Below are 12292 nucleotides of genomic sequence, written 5' to 3'. Positions count from 1 at the left end.
ACTGTGCAAACATGGAACTTGCGAAATCGAAGCAGCAAAACATTCGTCATGATGAAATTCCTCAACAATAATGACACGTGACGTGTTTTTTGCAGGGGATTATCAGGTATATAAAACCAAGATTTCTTGCCATCAGCATCACACCTCTCGGAACGACATCCAAAGATTTTCCTTTGAGTTTTGCAGTTTTTGCAAGTCAATTCTATTCCAAAATGAAACTTTTCTCTTACATCGCTGCTGCAGCCACAGCTGTCTTGCTTCTCTTGGCACCAGGTAAGATAACATTCAAAAAAAAATTTTCTCCTCCTTAGCGATCTTTTAAAGCTCTGATTATTATAATTATTATATCACCAGTTACTTTTGGAATAACAAGCATTCAAATTTGAAATAGCAAGCATGACATAATGACGTATGGGATCTTTTATGACTTTCCGTTAAACAACGAGTAATACAATTTCGTTGCTTTAGTGTCAATATAAGTGAATCCTATTAAGTATGCTCGTTGTTTTGCTTTGATCCCAATTAAAATTCATACATATTTAAGTATTTAAAAAGCCTTTATAAAATCGCAAATCGGTAGTGTATCGCTTAAAATCTACTAAGGGAAAATTTGTTGGAATTCAAAGATTTCGAATCCAAAGTGAAATGTCAATCGAAGAAAGATTGTTCGAAAGTAACGAAATTTTTCCCGTGACAAAATTAAAATTATAGTATCCATTCGCAAATTGTAGTAAAATAATTATTTTAATTGCTATCTGTTATAGAAAATATACAGAAATAATATTACAATATATCCACTAGAGAAAATTACGCCTTGTTATGAGTTCCATGAATTCGAGGAAAGAAAAAAGAAAGATTTTTCATCCTTTTTCTTAAAAAAAAAAGCATTTATATATGGTGATTCAAAAAGTGTTATTGCAATAAAAGTTTTGTAAGTATCTTTACGAAGAAAGAAATTGTAGATGAAGAAGAATTAAACTAAAGAAGCGATGCTAGCTGATATTTTAGCAAAGAAATGAAGTTATGAAACAATAAAATTCAATATCATTACAAACTTAAACGAATTAAGAAAAAAAAAAAAGTATACGATTAAGTTACTTTGTCTTAATATATAAAGTAAGTGTATGAAATTAAAATCGAATTATAAGACGAATTTTAAGCGCTGATTTTTTTAAGCTTCATTATCGGTAATATTTTTTAACTTAAATATCTTATTAAAGATGTATAAAAGGATATTGATTTTTATTATATTTTTAATGCAATAATTAAAACTAAAATTTTGCAGCCATGAACTTTTGCCATTTTTGAAAAATGATATGAAATAAAACTAAAAAATGAAAAACGGCTGCTTTTTTTAAATATTTTCTCAGGAATGAAATATAATAAACTGAATAGAAAGTTGATAAAAACTAATTTCGCGTGCTGGAAGCAAGTTATCAGTATCACCGCGTGCCAAAAATTGTCCATCTGCTTATAAACTTTCGAAATTATGGATAATAGCTAGTACTGATGATATACAATTATTGAGGAGTATGGGGTTTACAATTTTTCAAGATTTACAGTTTATTTTATTAAAATCAAGAACTCTTCTGGAAAGTTAGGAAAGTTTATCAGGCCAGATTTCCTTTTTTTTATATTTCTCATGTGTATTAGTCTCATATTGATAAAGCTCTTATGCAACACATTAATTTTCCTTTTAAAATGTCTGAACAAAGGTAATTTGTATAATTCGGTCATAGTTTCAAACTCTCGGTGATTGCACATGGCTAAATTCCATATGGATATTATGACTAATTTGTCGTTCTGATGGAGTAATTTTTACGTATAATAAGAATAGTCTACAGGCAACGCGTTCGTAAACATAAATTCCAGCTGAAATGTCAAAAAAAATGAGGAAGAGGCAGAAAAAAAATAGTTTTTGAAACAACTGTAGAATACATTCTGTTCAAGAAAAAAAAATATTCCGTTTAAAAATAGAATGATGATTGTTATATAACATTCCCAGAAGAAATAGCCACAATAAAAAAGTGTCAGTAAATACGAGACATGAATACTTTTTAATTAGCCTTCATGTTAACTTAATGCAAATAAAGGTAAAAGTAAATAATAAATTTTGAATGTTTACAAACACTAATTTTTAGTTAATAATAGTCAAGATAATCAAATAAATAGTTAGAAAAGTTAATTAAAATAAATTTCAATACGTACTTTTATTAAAGAACCAAAAAGTAATATTTTTTTTAATTTTTAATTTATTACTTTTTAATCTTCCATTTGTATATCATTCGTTTAAATATTATATATACCCGTGATAATAATTAGAGACACCCGAGATAATAATAAGAGATACTCAAGTGGGCCATCGTTTGGGGGGGGGAGATTAATTAAATTATTAAATGATAATTAAGTTTTGCTAATATTTTATTATTGGGAATACAGAAATAAATGCAATTTCATAATTATAATACATCAAGAAGTGAAGTAGAATCGATCACAAAATACTATTTTTACTAAATAAAAAAATACATAAAAAATGAATATTCCAAAAATTTATTTATTGTCTAAAAATGTATTTTTTGTGCAGTATAATACTAATTGGTCCCTTTTTTTCTTTTCTTTTCAGCTAATGCTCAGTCTAGTAAGTTTCCTGAAAATATTTTATTCATTTTCATTTCAAATTCTAATATTTGTAGTATAAGTAACTAAAAAATTGGTTTCTGACACTTTAATTTATTTATAATATATATTAATAAGACAAAATGTGGTATTAGAATTAAATAAATTAATATTTTTATTAAATCATAATTTTAAATATTCTAAATAATTATCTCAAATAATCTATTATAATAATTTTTAAATTTTTTAAATTTTTATTAATGTGATTTTTATTTTTTATTATAGGCACACCAGCACCAGGTAAAACTACTTTCATTATGCTATTAAAATTTACTGAATATTTCGACATTATTTAACAAACATTTAAATCATTTACAAATAATCTCTTACTAAACAACAACAAAAATGATTACTTAATTAATTAATCGTAGGTAGCATTTACTTAAGATGCTGAAATTTCAAATAAGTTATGTGATTTAAATGATGTAATCTAATAAATAATGTAAATACTTAAATAAATGTCAGACATGTAGTATTTTTTGAAGCTTAATTTTGACACATTTATTTATTTAACATATTTATTAAGATATAATAAATTATTTTTTAGCTTTTAAATGTTGTTTTAATTAGAAATTTACTAGAATAATTATATAAATGTAATTATTGGAATTAATAAATAAATTTCTCACTTTTTTGTAATGATTTAATGGTTTCCCTAATAATGAATCATAACTTGATATCCCTTGTTACTCCATGTTGTTTAGTGGGACTGAGATACTTGAAAGGTTTATAAATATATTATTAAATGAATAGTTTAAAAATATTGTGCATTATGTTTAATAATTATCTAATATGCTTTCAATTTTTATTTCGAAATCTCTAACGATATATTTTTTTTTTTCTTCTTCTGCTTTCGGCTCCTTCAGACTCAACTGGTAAGTTTGTTATATATTTATTTTTGAATCACATAACTTTAGTATATATTAATTTTTTATTTACAATAACCCAGATATTAATTAAAGATAATCAATAATCATTTTGCATACTCCATCATTACTTTTCTAGTTTTAATTAATTTAAATTGAAATCAAATTTTCGATGAATTACTTTAAAAAATGTCACTAATTTGCCTCTTTTTCTTATTTTACACAGCTGCTACAACACCCTGTAAGTATATATTATGTTTATATTTTTTTATATTAAACTTAAAGAATTTTTTTCAAATCAGTTTTAGTAATGAATTCGTATTTTCGTGTATGGACAGGTTTCTTTATCATTTTCAATTCGCTGCTTGTTTAAAGTAGAAGAATAATTATTCGGCGTTTTTCTAAAAAAAATGTTTTCATGTTCCAAAATTCATAAAAAAAAAAAAAAAAAATTAAAATTGAACTAACAATTGATGATATCTAAGAAGGAATTTATTAGTTATTTAGTTCCAATTTGTGTTTTGTTATTATTATTATTGATAAAAAAACCAAAATGGAAAAGTTACTAATATTTTTCACTATCCTCTTAATTTTCAATTGGAGTTTTAAACTGGAATTTAAAAAACCCTGGTGCAGAATATTTTGACTCTAGCTAGTTTTAGATATATGTTATTTTAAAAATTTTCCTTCTTTATTTTTTTTAATTTTCTATGACATCAAAATATATATCGTATCAGTTAAAAAAGAATACTCAAAATATTAAATCATTTTTATTGGAATTCAAATTGGATAATTGGTCTCAAAAAATTAGGAATTAAAGATTTTTTTTTCAAAAACTTCTTTGATAAGACATAATTAGATCTGAAACTAAGATTGCAAAATTTTAATGTTACATATCATAAAAAAGAGCAAGAAATTATAAATCTGATTATTTAACCCTAATAAATAATTTTACAGGCATAACTGTTCAATATTTAAAATAAGTTCGATTCTATTTCCTTCTCGCCTTGTTTTGACAATAATGAGCGAGCTTTTCTCTATTTGAAATCTCGTTCAGTAAATGACAAACGATAATCCATTCCATCCGAGTTTTTTCAAACTAGATGTATTAACGATTCCTATTTTATCAGCAGATCAAAGATTAAACTGCTCTTCTGAAATGAATAAGATCATGGAAAAAAAGTTTTAGAATAATTTATTAAAAAAATATTCTGATTAAAGAGATATGAGGAAATAAATGGAAGCATTTATAATATAGAATTCTTGGTTATTGATAGTAAAAAGTCATTGTGTTTATGTTTCCTGATAGAAAATTATATCAAAAATAATTAAAACCCTCAAACAATACATTCTTTGCATAAATTTTGCTTAAAAATTTAAGGAATTCTTTGTATATTTTATTTTTTCTACATTTCTATTAACTGGATCGAGTTATTTACTTCATTTTAATATATTTATTGAATATTTTATGTTCGTTTATTTAAAAACTGTTCTTGCAAAACTAATAATATTTTTCTTTCTTTTTATTCTTTAGCTGCATGTAAGTATTTTGAACCATTTTCACCAAATCTTTATTCTTCCATTTGATTTTTATTCCTCTTCAGTTTGATTGAAAACTTATCAAATAGTTCTTCCATCGAAGATGAGAAGATACAACAGTTAAAAACTCTTTAAAATATAACATGACATGAGATATCTCTCATATTTATATATATATTTCTAAATTATATAATTTTCATATTATGTATACAAGAATTAAATAGGACAATGATTTTTTTATAAACAGTCAAACAAAAATGTTTCCTTTAAATCTCTAGAAATTTATAAGACTCATGGAATATTCGATAAGTTATTTTTTAGCACATGCAAATAAAAAGCTTGATACTATTAAGAGAATCATCATACAAATAAAATTAATTATATGTATATATAAAATTTTATAAATAATAGGGGACATAAAAATGACTAAAGTGAAAATAGTTGATATTTTTTCCAAAATTTTGAAGGAAAAAAATATTTCATGAATGCTTGATAAGCATTTATGATGGATCAGTAATTACTCAGAAGGTTCAGGAAAGTTACAGCATCGTGAAATGTTCAAATTGTTTTCAAACTGATTTATTACTATTATCTTTACAAAAACAAGCAGTAAGAAATGAAATAAGTCATGAAGCAATAGTTGAAATTCTTCTACACAACTAAATTTTAAAATCCATTCTAGTCACCAATTTCTAAAAAAAAAAAAAAAAAAAAAAAAAAAAATATCTACAAATTATTCTAAATCCAAAAAATTACACCCAATTATCTACTTAATTCTTTTAATTATGTTCAAGGATAAATTGAAGTGATAAAATAAATTATCTTAATTTTTAAAAAATTTATTAAGATATTTAGATCCAAATAAATTGTTAACTCCCAACAGCAATAATCATTGAGATAATTGTTTCAGAAATGAAGTTTTGTTATGGAATGATGCAGTCTTCTGTGGGAATGTGGTGTGTCTCATAGCTGAAATGGAACTAGATCTGGTGGCGTTGATTCTTACCAAACAAAGATACTTTGTGCGGTTGTGGGAAAGAATGATTTGAATTACTTCTGGATAACCAAATTTCTGTATTTTCTGTACAATAAAATCTTTTCTTCTTAAATTATAATTCCGTGTGTACTCATTTATTGGTGACTAAGTTCATTGTCTTTTTTTAAATAAGATCTTTACTTTTAAATATGTATTAAAAGAAAACAGAGTAAACCATAAATTATTCATATTTCAGATTCTCTGAAATAATACAGAATTGGGAAAAAAATGATTGCATTTTATTTCATTTTAAAATGAGGAATTCGCATAAAAAATTTCAATTGGCGAAGATGAATAATGATCAAAATTAAGCTACCATTACGATAGATTTTCAATAAATATGAAAGAGGCAGGAAAGATGACATTGCTCACTATTGCTGTTATTGTCAAAAAATATTTCAATGAGTTTAAGATAATTTTGTGGCGCTGATTTTATATCTGGATTTGTTTGAGTAAGATGTACTCCCGGTTTCGAAATAAAGTGAAAATTAGGTTTCAATAGTAGTATAAACTCAGCACTTAAGTCATATTGATACTACCTGAAATACAATTTAATGATAAAATTAAATCAATACAATAAAATTACTTAACCCTTTAAAGGGCCATTTTTTTTTAGTCATATTATGTTAAAATATCTTTAGGCTTGAAATTAGAATAAGAAAAGGAATTCATTTAGCTTATTAGATAAATTTAATTTGATTCATTAATTAATTTGGTTAATTAATAATTAAGTAACAAATCAAGACACATCATTTTGTGTAAAATAAAGAACTGAAGCATCTAAGTTTCTGACTTACAAAAAAAATTTGTCAGAACTGATGCCAACCTACATAATTTCATACAAAGATTGATAAATTTGGTGGGAAGCATACTTCCCACGGCTCTAGAAAGGGTTAATCAATTTATTGTGGTATATCCTAAAAAAATAAATAGAATAAATAAAAAGAAAGAAAGAAAAAGGAAAGAAATTATATGAATTGCGAATCAAATGTAAAAGAATAAATTTAAAAAATTCTCAATGTATAAAATAAAAAATAAAAACTTCAATAAGCCCAAATAGATCATATGCTTTCCTTTAATGTGCATTGCAAGTTTTGGGTTGGATGCACCAACAGTAATCTGCCGCCATGTGTGTTTCCCACTTACTCTTTGTTCCGTTACTTTGATATCTTAATGGAACTTCTGTTTTTGAATAGGCCTACATCACCAAAATGACCCAGGGATTTACTTTATATCTCCCAATTTAATTTATACAGGCGGTTACTTTATATCTCCCAATTTTTCAAAACTTTTAAGTATCTTTCGCGACAGTTCTTTATAGTTTTCTACTTTCTGATTAGCCTCATAAATTTAATAAATATTATAAAACATGACCAAACATAAAACTCAATTTCAGTCAAAGATGCTGAAAACTTCGCATCTTTAGCGAACTTGTGAATTTGAGGATCTCATAAAATCCTTGTCTATAACTTCCAATTGCACTGTTCAAGGAATGGCAATGAACTTTACGTTTCTCGGTAGGGGGACATATAGAATCTGTAAATAAATTATCATTGCATTTCATGATTACACAATAGTTTATTTGACAGTGAAGATTGTGTCCTGGGTGAAATGACTTGAAGACACATATTGTCTTTTATGTGGTTTATTGGTAGCATCAACAACAAAAGGCGCATGAATTACGTCATAGTGTAGCATACTTAGAGAACTACACATAAAATTTCTCGGGAGAGAGAGAGCCGAGATCACACTCTCCCTAGTATAGGAGTCAAGTTCGCTTCTATTGGAAAAAAAATATACTAAACAACAATAGGGAGACCACGTGATACATGATTGGCAGCTAGCTCCGCCCAGGAAGATCACGTGGTTAACTGAATTCTTAACAGAGGCTTTAAAATCAAGAAAAATTTTAGAAATATATTGGAATTAATTACTATCAAACAAATTTGATATTCTTCCAAGTTTTACAAAATGATTAATTGGCAGTGATTGGTTTTTTTTTTAAATAACACACATTTCTAACTCCTAATCAAATTGTCTATAAAACACCTCCAATCTTCTGATTCATATTCTGATCTCTTGAGGAAATGATTCTCAGGAATATTGCTAGAATATACAAGTTTCTAACAAAAACATTAATTGGCAGTTTTTCAACTGTGGCTTCTTGGTTAGTGATTGGAATGTGTTACAGACAAATTTAAATCTTGCACACAAAAAAACCTTATTCTGTATGTGTACGAAAAAAATCTAGTGAAAAACACTCCTCCATAATTAATAAATAGTAAGAATATGGAGAATCAGCTAAAATAATATCCTCGAAACTTTCTCATACCATGGCGTGATCCTCCAGTCTCTAGAATAAAAACTGTGGACCTTTAGCAAAACCTTGAATTCATCAAATGCAAAGACTTTTATTTTTAGGTTCCCAAGCATGAATAGTTTACGTTTCGAAGTATAGTGTAAAAATTCATGTATGCATTTTTGACGAATTTTATCAACCAAATGAAAATCAAAGTTGACACAGAACTACAATTTTATTAACAAGATTACATATTAAATTTAATGTTTCTAAATCATTTGAATACCAAGTTTACATAGATGCAGAAATACGTACCGACAAATTGCCAACACATAAACGGATTTAAGTTAAAATCGCTATGGATTTACACTTTAAAAGTGCGTACTAAATTTTAGCCATTTAATTTTCATGTTTTATAGTTATCGTATTTGCTTAGACAGACATATATTTTGCAAATGGATTTCACTCGAAATTTGATTTTAAGAAAAAATCTACAAATTTAGTGTAAAAAGTCACATATTAAATTTTGTACTTCAAAATCAATGCGTTTTGAATTATTGGATTTATAGACATACATTATTCCAAAACTGTGTTTTTGGGAATCAAAGAGGTCTGAAACCTGGAGATTCGTCACCATTTCGAATTAAAAATTTTATTCTTTTTATGTACTGCTGATAAAAAGAAGAAAACCAACATCAGCGGCCGCTGAAATTCACTTAAAAATTAGGAAAAATCAAGCAATTATCAAAATAAATAAATAAAAATAAAAAATAAGAACAAAATAAAAAATAATGGGAGAGAGCGCGAGAGAGAGAGAAAAAAATAAATAAAAAAATATGCTAGTTGCAGAATGCTCAAGGTTGACAATATTTAAGTAAAAGGTTGGATAACTTGGTTAGTAAAGCACTAAATATATTTTCCGTAAATTCTGTTTTTTTTTTTCTTCCAAAAGCTGTTATTTGCTAATTGACATAAACAATGGTTTAACCCATTATTTTCGGAATACCATTTTAATTGGCATATTGAGATTTGATTTCCAAAGCGAAATCTTGATCTAATGAGAAAATCAAAACAAGCCATTTTATTAGAACCACATGTAAATGGCTGTCCGTAGCTGGAACTAATCGCAATGATCTGGGTGCAGCTGCTTCTAGACTGAAACATTTAATTGCAAAATATAAACATTACTTAAGAAAAAGCAAACTTATCAATTAAAACTTACATTGTCACTTTCACATTGATTACATTTGCATGTCTAAATGAATCTTCTCAATGCTGTAACTAATTGCAGCTATTGCATGGAACTCAGAGTCATTAGAACTTTAATCTCTGTTATTATCAGAATCCTTCTAATATTTCATTGCATCTTCCAATCGAAAAATTCTTTTAAGCAATTTAATGTCTTTCAAGTCCCATAGAATTTCAGAGAAAACCACCTGTTCAAACAGATTTGGTGTCCGCAGAACAATAACTTTCAGGAAATTGCGACACTCTGTTGTTTTGTTTCCGAAACGTTCCAGTGTGTAAAATATGGGACCTAAATGGTTTTAGATTTGTGACATGTGGCCGCAATACCGGTCGTATATAAAGACAGGTGCCCAAAGAGTTGGAACTAAAGTCGTTCTTTTCGCTTTCAGTAAACTGACTATTGGTGGTGGATTGAAAAGGATAATTCGCAATGAAAATCTTCGCCTACATTTTTGCTACCTTGTTGGCATTTTTGCTTTTAGGGGCACAAATTGGTAAGATAGCTTTGCTGCTTGATTTTATAATTTGAATTCTTAAAATTCTTATCATAGTTATATATCTGAGATTTATTTTTTGTGGAATTCTCATCGCAGAATTAAAAATATTTTTTTTTTATTTTGTAGAAGGGGTTTTAAAACAACTCTTGCAGTCATAAGTCACTCAAAGTCATTTTTGTTATTAATTGTTTTCAATAATAAAATTAATTTATCATGTTACAGAAAAGAAGAGCATTTTTAATTAAAATAAATCTAAAATTAAAACAGATACTCAAATTTTGGGACAGGAATTAATTTAGTTTATAAAGTTTATTTAAAAATAAAACTTTTCACAAAACGATATTTTCCCACAGAATTAGTATAAAATGGAATTTTATTCTACTTAGAAATTTCCAAATAAAAGATTTCATGAGCATCATTATAAACTACACCCACATAATACAGAATTTATAAAAATCAACTTTCTTTATCATCTGAAGAATTCAAAATCTTTTCATTAGATCTGTAAATCATTTTCATATCGACATTTTAATGCAGCTGATTTTCCGCAGCTTCGTAAAGCTAGACATGGCACTTCAATTGAAATATTCACACGAAGAACTGTTATATATAAATTGAGATTTGACAATTTTATTTGAAACAAAGTATTATTGCTAGATGTCACAACCAATTAGTGGTATAAAATTAAGATCTTGTTGGTACATTTTTCAAAAAACCAATAATATACAATCTTTCTTTCTTGATGTATGACAATAATGTATAATATTTTTCAAAGGATGTATGACTTTTGCAAATCTAAAAAAATAAGAATGCCTGACTTACCATTCATCCTAACTTTTTCACTAAACTGATTCATGCCAATCTATTTTCCGATAGAAAATTATTTCTTTAAACAATTAAAATTTAGAAGTCATTTTTTTTATTTGAAACATAGCTTAAATTCTTTAATATAAGGTTCTTCAGTAAGAATAGAAATCTAATAATTAAATTTGCAGTGTAATGCCATAAAAAATGTAACATATTCTTTCAGTCACTTCTAATACAACATTTAATGAAAAAAAACTTCAAAGGATCTTGACATTTCTGCACTATGGAGAGAAAATAAAAAAATTCCTATAAAATATGATAAAACCATAATGCTATTGCAAAAAGTGTTAATACTAATGATACTAAACTCGATTAGCATCAGACTTTTTATGAACCCTCGAAACATTTAAGAAACTATTTTTAATAGCATACTAATGTCGCTACAGGATTCCAAATATTCCTACATGGTCTCCACGTTTTGAAAGGCATGCCTCTTAGTGTTGCCACTTTTCATTGCCAGTCACAATTTTTAATCGGTAGGGTATTTCTCGAAACATCTTCGGCATAAATTTCGTAAGGACAAAAAAAATTTTTATTAAGAAATTTATGATAAAAAAATTTCAGAAGATTATGTTAGTTATTTAAGACCGTTAATTTACTGAGTATAATATTAAGATGGTGCAGCATAAAGCTAAAAATTAAGAGATTTAAAGTGCAATATACAGGATATCCAACTTTCACATTAATTTACCATGTAATCCCCAAAGTTATCGAGATATAAACGAATTTACTTAATATTACTCCACGCCTACCTTGATCACCGCAAACTCTTTTATTTACTTCATTAGTAAAACAGCAATTGCAAACTTCTGGGCAAAAATAGGAAATTTAATGGTGGCGACTGCGTTATTACAGCCAAAACAAAAATGATTGTAAGTTGAAATATTTTTTTGTCTTATGACCATGAAGTAGCCATGAGGGTTGTGTACTGCTTGTTTCCAGTGATGTATAAGTAGCAGAAAATCTGAAAGAATACCCATCCTATTGATGATTCGGATCTAAAGAACAATCGCTTTAAGAAGCTCTGGAACATTTCAATAGAAAATACACCTAAGCGGTTCTTCCAACATCAGAATAACATCATAGCCATCGAGTTTAAAAGAAAATAAAGACCAACTTGGTGAGGATTTACAACCCATTAAAGTTTAAAGACAAAGTAAGGCGGGACAAGAAATAAATAGACAAGTTGCTAGAAGGACTAGAATAAGATCTGCTCAAACAAAAATCTGTCACTGTTACCAAAACGTTTCAGATGTTTTTTAAA

At 26.9% G+C, this 12292-nt stretch overlaps 1 long non-coding RNA gene across 1 annotated transcript; it reads left to right on the top strand.

Annotated features, from left to right (window-relative positions):
• The first annotated feature begins 112 nt into the window (after nt 1–112).
• On the top strand, nt 113–6196 carry LOC129963595 (uncharacterized). Its single transcript, XR_008783993.1, has 5 exons — nt 113–273; nt 2624–2638; nt 2902–3551; nt 3769–3783; nt 5077–6196. It is a non-coding gene; the product is annotated as an uncharacterized LOC129963595 (long non-coding RNA).
• Nucleotides 6197–12292: the final 6096 nt, after the last annotated feature.

The sequence above is a fragment of the Argiope bruennichi genome, chromosome 3 (genome assembly GCF_947563725.1).
Source record: "Argiope bruennichi chromosome 3, qqArgBrue1.1, whole genome shotgun sequence".
NCBI classification, from domain to species: Eukaryota; Metazoa; Arthropoda; class Arachnida; order Araneae; family Araneidae; genus Argiope; species Argiope bruennichi.
The sequence above is the reverse complement of the archived record's forward strand: the minus strand, read 5'-3'. Positions and strand labels throughout refer to the sequence as shown.